This window comes from Paroedura picta, chromosome 1, assembly GCF_049243985.1.
Source record: "Paroedura picta isolate Pp20150507F chromosome 1, Ppicta_v3.0, whole genome shotgun sequence".
Lineage (NCBI taxonomy): Eukaryota > Metazoa > Chordata > Lepidosauria > Squamata > Gekkonidae > Paroedura > Paroedura picta.
Window position 1 is genome coordinate 111041545 of NC_135369.1, and position 10801 is coordinate 111052345.

Sequence of the window (10801 nt, forward strand, 5' to 3'; positions counted from 1 at the left end):
AGGCCTACAGTTTTTGAGCATTTGGCTAAGCCTCTTCTAGAGGCTGCCTGATGGATAGTTGTCACACATGTACACATGCAAAGACAGGCATGCACCAAGCAAGAACCAAACAACACCATCCATCAATGCTCACAGAAACGGTTCCTTTTTGCCTCCCCCTACCATTTATACCCAGAGCATATGAAGGAACATGGAAGTTGGCTGCCTGGTCAAAGAGATGGCATGTTTTTTTTCTTGGGGATATAAAACCAATCCTATCCAGTGAAATGTAGACTTTGGAGCTCAATATTGCTAGGTCATATTCATAACGATCAAACTCTGCCCCACTGGCTCTCATCCATAACGATGTACACATTTTCTGTGTGCAGGCTATTATAAGTGTATTGCCATACAATCTTTTGCTAGTGTTTTAGAATTATGCCAAATTAAATATCACTATATAAAGATTCAAAAGTGGGGAAAAACAATGTGAGAAAGACACTTGGGGCCTTTTCGCACAGGGATCTTTGTTGCAAATTGTTTGCGGAATGAAAAATCGCCATTTAAAATAGTGGAATTCGTCGTTATGCATACCTGCCTTTGTAGTGGAATCAGTTGCGTTTTTTAGCGTTTCCCACAGGCTTCCGGTCTCGGCAGAAATCGCTAGAAAGGAAGCGCTATTGCCAAGCTCGTCCCGCCCCTGGCCGTCAAGCAGCCAATGGGCAGCCGTTAGCATGCTCCCAAACAGCCCCTTTCCCTTTAAGAAAGGTTTTTTAAAAAAAAAACGACCCATAGCAACGAATCTAGGTAGATTCGTTGCTACGGAGAGACCCATCCAGCTGCCTAATGTGAGCTGTCGTTTGATTGTATGATCGTTTGCACGCTGCCTCGAGTGATAAAAAAAAATCCCCTCCCCCTCTCACGGGCCCGATTTTCAGCTGAATTTATTTGTAAAAAATAAAGGGACTTTATTTCAGCAAACGGGCTTTTCAGTGGTTTGTGCTTAGTGACTAAAGGTGAAGGACTGAAGCCAGGGAAGCCTCTAAACAGAAAGAGGCTCGCCGGTGCGTTTATCCCCGCTCGCTCGGAGAAAAAAAAATGGCGATCGCTTCGCCGGAAGTTTGGAGGAGAGAGCCAGGGGGAGGGACTTTGAAGAACCAGCAACAATGGTAACGCACAGGTCTTTAGCGCTACTGTTGCAGATTGGTTGCAGGAGTGTATCGCTATCCGGAGGGTGAATCCACTTTTCTGGATTCCCCTGAAAGCGCTACAACGAAGCGCTTTTTGCTGATTGGTTTCAGGATTGTTGCAGATTGTCTACGACGTCGTGGGTTATGGCAAATTAGTAGCGTTTCCAAATAGCAACCATTGTGCTACTTTGAAGCCGTGCGAAATGGCCCTCGAAGTTACTACTTTCGTGACTGTTGTGCCAGAGATGCAATTGCAGTAAAAAGAATATAGACAGGAGTACCTTAACACATGATTCTTTGAAATGTGTGGATAGAAGATTGCACATGGAGGTTTCAGTCAGTATATTATTATTATTATTACTACTTAAATGTATTGCCCGCCTCTCCCCGAGGCTTCAAGGTGGGTTACAAAGTTTTATTAAACCCCCCATAAACCCCTTAAAACAGGCATAAAAATCCTCAGATTGTTTTCATTTAATCTCTTCTACCTAAACTATGACTAGAACAATTGAATCAGTTTCTACGGACTAGTGACTACATCTTGTTTTAGTTCTCTTTTGATTATATCTGGAATAATCTTTGCAGGAAGGATAAAACCATGGTGGAGTTTTTCAGGAGCAAGCAAACTCTTGATGCTTCCCAATGTGGCTGGGGTCAGACAGTCTTCTGAGAGAAGCACTCCATCAGCCTCATTATGCATTTGTCTACTTGTTCTGTAGTTCATTGAAGCCTAACAAATGAACACCTTGATGTTTTTTTAAGCTAACAAGTAAATATGCCCTCTAGACTTTTCCTGCAAGATTTCCATGTGTTCCCTTGACCGCTACAAGAAACGCAGGTCCCTTGTAGAGAGGAATAACAAATGTTTAGTTCTACTGCAGTGGTAGCACAGATCTCAGAAGTGGAAGATGGGAGATGGCAGAAGTGAACTGCAGCTATTTACTTTCTCACACTGTTGTGTGTCCCCCCTCCCCCCGCCTTCCATTCTTAATGGGCTGTGCAGTCATTATGACTCTCCTCATAATAATATTTATTCTGTCTCTGTAATCCCATCTGCTGAGAAAGTCACTGCCTGACAGACAATGCTTCTGGTAGCACATATGGCTGCCCTTAATTAAATGCAAATGTCACCAAAGCACACAATGTGCTGCGCTTAAACTCTCAGTCTGGCCTTAGTTTGCCATTTTTGTTTAGATGAACAGAGTGCACGGAAAGTAGCAGAAGTTTTCTAATGCGGTAGACCTTTAATATTTTGCATTTGGTGCATTTTTATGTTGCTCATACATTTTGTAAACAGCTTGTGAAAGAAATGATCGAAAGAAACAACAATTTATCTTTCAGTTTAGGGTTGTGAGGTCCTTCGGGCCAGCTGGCAGGGGATTGGGGTGGGAAATTACTGGGAGCAGAAAGTGAAAAAGCCGGAAATAAATATGATGTGGCTACATCATGCAGAAGTGGGAACATCAGGAGGTGATGCTTTGGTTTGTGGGCAAAACCTCTATCATAGAATTAGCCTTCTACCACAGAGTTTTGTCCAGAACCCAGAGTGTTGCCCCAATATCACTGATGTGCCTTCATCACTCCTGGGTGATGTAGGCATGTCACATTCATTTCTGACTTCTTGCCAGTTTAAGGGGGTAATTCCCTTCACTTCTTGATAGGCCAGAGCTGGGACGAGGTGCTCCCTGTCTCTACCAGAGGACTGACAACTCTATATTCATGCTTTCACAAGGACTTTGTACATGGTTCTCCCTGCTTCCATTTATCTTTACAACTTTGTGAGGTGTACTAGGCTTAGGGAGAGACTAGCTCAGGACATTCAACGAGTGGTATGGCTGAATGTGCATTTGAACCCATCTCTCCTGGGGTTCTTTTAGTATGGCTGAAGGTCACTTAACAGGGGAGTTCTAGTGTGGCATGATAGGAATAATCAGTGTACCACTTTGTTGGAGAAACTAAATTGAAGGCCAACACTGGGGGCCGTTCCGCATTCATCCAAAATAGCACAATGGTTACTAATTGAAATCGCTACAGTTTTGCCGTTATGCACAACGTCGTTGACAATCTGCAACACTCCTGAAACCGATCCGCAAAAAGCGCTTCGTTGTAGCGCTTCCAGGGAAATCCCCAAAAGTGGATTCACTCTCCGGAAAGTGCTACACTCCTGCAACCAATCTACAACACTAGCGGGAAAGTTCTGTGCGTTACCATTGTTGCGGTTTCTACAAAGTCCCTCCCCCTGGCTCTCTCCTCTGACCTTCCGGCGAAGTGATCGCCATTTTTTTTTCTCTGAGCGAGTGGAGATCAACGCACTGGCAAGCCTTCGTTTACACAGTGAGGCTTCCCCGGCTGTAGTCCCTCTGTTTAAAGTCACCAAACACAAGCAACACAGAAGCCCGTTTGCTGGTTTATTTTCCCTTTATTTTACACACTGTTTTTGACCGAAAATCGCACCCGTGAGGGGGGGGATTTTTTTCACTCGGGGGGAGTGTGGCAACGATGAAACAGCAGCTCAAACACCACCTGCCAGCTGGATGGGTCTCTCCGTTGCAACGAATCAACGCAGATTAGTTGAAACGAGTGTTTTTTTTTTTTAAAAAAACCTTCCTTAAAGGGAAAGGGGCTGTTTGGGAGCATGATAACGGCCGCCCATTGGCTGCTTGACGGCCAGGGGTGGGACGAGCTCGGCAATAGCGCTTCCTGGCTAGCGATTTTTGCCGAGACCAGAACCCTGTGGGAAACGATAGAAACGCAACTGGATTCCACTACAAAGGCAGGTATGCATAACGACAAATTCCACTATTTAAAATGGCGATTTTTCGTTCCGCAAACAATTTGCAATATGGATCCCGGTGCGGAATGGCCCTGGCCCTTGGCAGATGTTAAGAGAGAGTAGTTAGGAGACTGGGAATGTGCAGTGGGTGCACCGAAGGCCTTTCCCCTTCCTTTCTATTGTATTAAAAATACTCATTGGTTCCCTTTACAAAGCTAACTATGGTGCAGTAAATGTCTGCACCAATTTCAAAGCCATGTTTAGCTTTAACCATAGAAAACTGATACAAACTTTTAAAAAAAGGTTAATCATAGTCACCATTAATACTGGTATAGATGCTTAGTTCCAAAAAGGGGTTGTTGTTGTTGTTATGTGCGAAGTCGTGTCCGACCCATCGCGACCCCATGGACAATGATCCTCCAGGCCTTCCTGTCCTCTACCATTCCCTGGAGTCCTTTTAAGTTTGCACCTACTGCTTCAGTGACTCCATACAGCCACCTCATTCTCTGTCGTCCCCTTCTTCTTTTGCCCTCGATCGCTCCCAGCATTAGGCTCTTCTCCAGGGAGTCCTTCCTTCTCATGAGGTGGCCAAAGTATTTGAGTTTCATCTTCAGGATCTGGCCTTCTAAAGAGCAGTCAGGGTTGATCTCCTCTAGGACTGACCGGTTTGTTCGCCTTGCAGTCCAAGGGACTCGCAAGAGTCTTCTCCAGCACCAGAGTTCAAAAGCCTCAATTCTTTGACGCTCGGCCTTCCTTATGGTCCAACTTTCACAGCCATACATTGCAACTGGGAATACCATAGCCTTGACTAAACGCACTTTTGTTGGCAGGGTGATGTCTCTGCTTTTTAGGATGCTGTCTAGATTTGCCATAGCTTTCCTCCCCAGGAGCAAGCGTCTTTTAATTTCTTTGCTGCAGTCCCCATCTGCAGTGATCTTGGAGCCCAGGAAAATAAAATCTGTCACTATCTCCATTTCTTCCCCATCTATTTGCCAGGAATTGAGAGGGCCGGATGCCATGATCTTTGTTTTCTTGATGTTGAGTTTCAAGCCAACTTTTGCACTCTCCTCCTTCACCCGCATCAACAGACTCTTTAGTTCCTCTTCACTTTCTGCCATTAGAATGGTATCATCTGCGTATCTGAGGTTGTTGATATTTCTCCCTGCAATCTTGATCCCAATTTGTGACTCCTCTAATCCCGCATTTCTCATGATGTGCTCTGCATACAAGTTAAATAGGCAAGGCGACAGTATACAGCCTTGCCGAACTCCTTTCTCAATTTTGAACCAGTCAGTGATCCCATGTTCAGTTCTCACTGTTGCTTCTTGACCTGCATATAAATTTCTCAAGAGACAAATAAGATGCTCTGGTATTCCCATCTCTTTAAGAACTTGCCACAATTTGTTGTGCTCCACACAATCAAAGGCTTTAGCATAGTCAATGAAGCAGAAGTATACGTTCTTCTGGTACTCCCTAGCTTTTTCCATGATCCAGCGTATGTTGGCAATTTGATCTCTAGTTCCTCTGCCTCTTCGAAATCCTGCCTGTACTTCTGGAAGTTCTCGGACCACATATTGCTGGAGCCTAGCTTGTAGGATTTTGAGCATAACTTTGCTAGCATGAGAAATTAGTGCAATGGTGCGGTAGTTTGAACATTCTTTGGCATTGCCCTTCTTTGGGATTGGAATGTAAACTGACCTTTTCCAATCCTGTGGCCATTGTTCCCTCCCTGCCGGTCTGATGCGGGGAGAGGCGCGAAGCGCCTCTCCCCGCGTCAGACCGCCGGCCGAGGGAACCCCCAGCAGTCGCGCGAAGCGTGGCTGCTGGGGGTTCCCTCCCTGCTGGACTCACGCGCCTTCTCCCCTTTCAAAACCCCTTTTTATAAAGGGGCTTTGAAACTAGTAATAATAATAACATTAATAATAATAATATTTTATTTGTATCCTGCCCTTTCACAATGCTCAGGGCAAATAACAGCATTAAAACAAGATCCAAAGATTAAAAGGTTAAAACATTCATAATATAACTATGACTAAGACCCACGGCAAAATTCACAGACTTTTTTTTTGGGGGGGGCAGGAGCCAATCTTCCTCTCCTGTGTTGAGGCCAGCCTTTCTTGGTGGGTGTTATTTTTGGCCTTGACCATGGGCCTGGTGGAATAGCTCCACTTTACAGGCCCTGCTGAACTGATTTAGGTTCTGCAGGGCCCTGATCTCTTCTTGGAGCTCATTCCACTAGGCTGGGGCCAGGGTGAAAAAGGCCCTGGCCCTGGTTGAGGCCAACAATAGCATATGGGAAAGGACAGCTCCCTGTGGGACCCCAGAATTTAGGGCCCTACACTTACCCAATTTAGGGCCCTACACTTACCCTACTGCCACCCTCTGTCCCTGATCTTGGAGGAAAAAATCCAGCCATTTCAAGGCTGTAACTCCTATCTCAGCTAGGTAGTGGGGTTAGCAACTTGTCACTGCAATGTGTTGAAAGCAGCTGCCAGGTCTAGCAAGAGCAGCAGCACTAAGCCATCTATATCCAGCTTCCTCTGGAGATTTGTCTGTCAGGGTGATCAGAGCTGTCTCCAGAAGCCAGACTGAAAAGGATCAAGTGCCGAAGTTTTATCCAAGAATCCCTGGAGCTGTCCTGCCACCACCCGTTTAATCACCTTACCTAGAAATGCTAAGTGTGTGGGTGGTAATTGGCCAGGTTGGTGGGATCCAGCTCTTGTTTTTTCAATAAAGGCTGCACCACTGCCTCTTTCAGCCTCTCTGGAATGTCCCTGAGGTCAGGGAAATTTTGATAATATCCTGGAGGGCCCCCCGAATCTTCTTGCTACCAGCCTTAACCAGCTATGAAGCACATGGGTCAAGAGGGCAAGTGGTTGGCTGGACTGCTATTAGAGCCTTGTCTACTTCTGCCAAGGAGAGTGGACTGACATGATCCAAGGTAGGACTCTGGGATGGCTGAGGGGCCTCTAGTTCACATTCTGCAATATTCCTGGTGGGAAAGTCCTGGTGGATTGACAAAATTTTCTCTGCAAAATAGCTCATTAAAGGCCTCACAGCTAATATCCAATTTGTTTTGGGATGGTCCTACATTCTAATGTCAACATTCTAATTGTTTTAAACAATTGTGGAGAGTCCATTGAGGCAAAGGCAGCTACATAGAATTCCTTCTTTGTGGCTTTCACTGCGATCTCATAAGCATTTTATAAGATGTTCTTGATGCTTCATCACAGGTTTCCCCCCATATTTGCTCTAGCCATCTCAGCTCCTGTTTCCACTGGCACATCTCCGGGGTATACCTGGGGTCAAACTTCGAACCAGAGATGGGTGGGCATCAGGGAGTAATCTTGTAGATGGATTCAGAGATCTGGCCATGCCAATCCTCCACCAGCTCATCAGGAGAGTTGCTGGGGGGTGGAGAAGGTTGGATTCCACACAGCATTCTGGAATCTAATTGGATCCATAAGCATCCTTGGGGGAGTGTAAATCCGCTTTCTGCCTGAACAAGGAGGGAGTGGCATATCAGTTCAAGCTGCCTTCAGAGCATCATGGCACTCCAAAGATCAAGTCTAGGTTGTGGCTGCTTGATGTGTGGAATCAGCAAAAAATTGGATGAGTCCTAGTGTTGCCATAGTTGACACCAGGTCTCAGCTCTGTGAGGAGTTGGTTTTCTCTGTGTTGGCATTGAAGTCTCCCAGAATCAATAATCTGCCAACTCCTGAAAATTCAGCAAGGCATCTGCTGGTACATTAGGAGGTTGATACACCAAGCAGATCACCAAACTCTCTACTATGCCCCACATGAGACCCGCACATTCAATTCCTAAGATCTTGGACAGGGATCACCCGAAAGGAAAAAGATTATTGGATCAGCATTGCCACTTGTGGTAAAGAATTGTAGCTAGGCTTATATCACTGATACATCCACATACATTGCTTACATATATCTATGTGTTAACTAAATCCCTGGTATCAGACAAAAATATATATATGCATGGGCCTGAGATGGCAAGATTACATACCTTTCCTACAAAATCTTCACGGCTCATCCTACATCAAAAACAGAAGAACTAGCAATAATTAATATAAAATTTATTTGCTGGTACAGCAAGTCTTGGGTTGTATTTGATGCTTTCCATTATAACTTGGGTTCCTTTCTGTTTTTAACTATTTTGTCTCCTCAGTGTGCAGGTAGGCACACAGTTTCCTCAAAATGAAATGTCAGTAGCATTCTCAGTGGGAAACAGAAAATAACTGTCCAACTTCTCAAATATTAGGGACAAATGGAGTATTTAAAAATAGAGATGTCTGTCCTTTTTTTCAAACAGATCTGTCTGAAATGAACCACATAATTTCCCCTTTGCAAGTCCTTTGGGAAAGATGCATGCTTTATTTTTGAGAGACTTTAGCCTTACAGGTATGTTTTGATGGCTCCCTTGTTAGCTTTCACCATTTGAAGTGCCCATTTCAAATGGTGTATTTCAGGACAATCTTCTGTGTTCTGAATTATTTTTCACTGCAGAAGCCATTAGTGGCAAGATGAACTCAAGGTTGCCTTGCTTCCCCCACTTAAGAAACACATTCATGTTACAAACTACTTAGAAGGATTTTAGAGTGCTACACCTTTTATTTTGAATCTCCTCAACTGCAGACTTTGAATCATATATGTTGCTCCAAAAATATTTAAAACAATTCTTAGGACAACAGAACACAAATATCAAAAATAATACTGCTAATATCACCTCTGTAACAATGTTCCTACTTATGTTTCCCTATGACCGTTTATGCACTGGAGGTTTCATGCTGGGCTGCAGGTTGGAGTTTTAGTCATGGAGGGTTACCCCGCCTCTTGCTGCATGCACACAGGGGAGCATTTGGCCCAGTGTACCTCATCCACCTCCAATTTGTGCTCCTGCAAGAGAGCTGGGGCAGTGAAGTTCCCAGTGCATAAACGGTCTATAAGGTAACCCTTACATTTTCTTCACTACCTGGTTGAAATACTATCATTTTCAATAAAAAATTTTCACAGCCATATCATCGCCCCCCCATCCACAAATAATATGTAATTTAAGTGCACTGATGTGGGTGTGGGTTAGTATTTTTCAACATATAAATGTCACAGCTCAGATTAGCCTTGGCAATTTCCTTCTTCTCTTCGGATGTAAGAGTATTGCTGGAAACTTTTGACAACAAATATTGCTGCTTTGATAGATTTCCAATGTACTATCAAAGTTTGTAAAGAAAATTAAAAAACCCATGTATATATTTGTAAATAGAAAAGTAAATAGAATTGTAAATAGAAAATAGAAGTTGTAAATAGAAAAGTATATGTATTACAATGATTTTACGGGATTGCCAGTCTCCAGGTAATAGCTCATCTCATGTGATCTCCTGGGACAGATAACCATTCATCTTTGGAAGTTGTACTCTATGGGTATTATATGCTATTAATGTTCCTTCCCCTCCTCAAACCCTGCCCTCCTCAGACTCCACCTCCCAAACCTCCAGGTATTTCCCAAACCTGAACTGCCAACTGTATGGATTTAAGGTCTATATATGTATTAGAAGAGCCTCTTGTGGCACAGAGTGATAAGGCAGCAGACATGCAGTCTGAAAGCTCTGCCCATGAGGCTGGGAGTTCGATTCCAGCAGCCGGCTCAAGGTTGACTCAGCCTTCCATCCTTCCGAGGTCGGTAAAATGAGTACCCAGCTTGTTGCTGGGGGGTAAATGGTAATGACTGGGGAAGGGAATGGCAAACCACCCCAAATTGAGCCTGCCATGAAAACGCTAGAGGGCGTCACCCCAAGGGTCAGACATGACTCAGTGCTTGCACAGGGGATACCTTTACCTTTTATGTATTAGGAAGTTGAATAATTTATGCAAATTCAGGGTTCGTAAAACTAACCGAATAGAGAAGAAGGAGGGGAGAGCTGTCATATTGATTAGGGAGAAACCCGTTTGATAGCTGGGAGAATACAGTAATCCTATTGACCCTTTCAACAACCTTTGATAAGAGCCAATCAAAACTTAGATTTTCCAATTGAAGGGCCAGAGCTAGGCTTGTGTGCTTCAGCCACCAAAGCGGCTTTTCGAGCCCAAAGCAGCCAGCACCACAGCGTGGGGGGGGGAGGGATATGTGCCGACTGGCACACCGGTGATGCCTCTCCCCCCCAATGCCATGGCACTGGCTGCTTTGGGCTCAAATGGCTGCTTTGGCGGCCAAAGTGTGCCATCCCAGTCAGAGCTCAATTTCTTGTTTAGCAGCATATCATAAGCATTTCACCCTGGTAATGAATTGGGTTAGAGAAACAACAGGTTAGATAAAATCTAACAATCCTGGTGTCCTGCTTGACAGATAAGACCCCTATTGTAAAAACCAGCTTATTGGGACAAAAGTAAAAAATTACTGATGCTTGTGCAGAAGTATGGTTTGGCTTATTAGCATAGTAGAATCAGCATCCCTGGGCGGACTTAGAGCTCATTTGAATATACTTGTGATTGTATGAAGCTGTGTTTTGGGAGTATGGGGAAACAGAATGTGAGCCCACACAGGGACCAGCCTCGGGACAGGGATACAGCAAATGTTAACTAAAAGTATAAAAATCTTGCTTGAGTTTGAAGTGAGTTTCCTGTCCCTATCAAAGAGAGCAGAAACCTCCTCCTGTTTACATAAATAAAGTATTCCTTTCTCTGAAGGCGATTTGGATCTGAGTCTGTGAACTGGCCAGACAGAGTCCCCCTTCAAATCATAACAGAGTTTGCTTGGCCAGCCAGAGGGAGGCAATAGAATAGCTCTGAAGCAGTGGTCCCCAACTCCCGGTCCGGGGACTAGTACTGGTCTGTGGATCAGATGGAACCG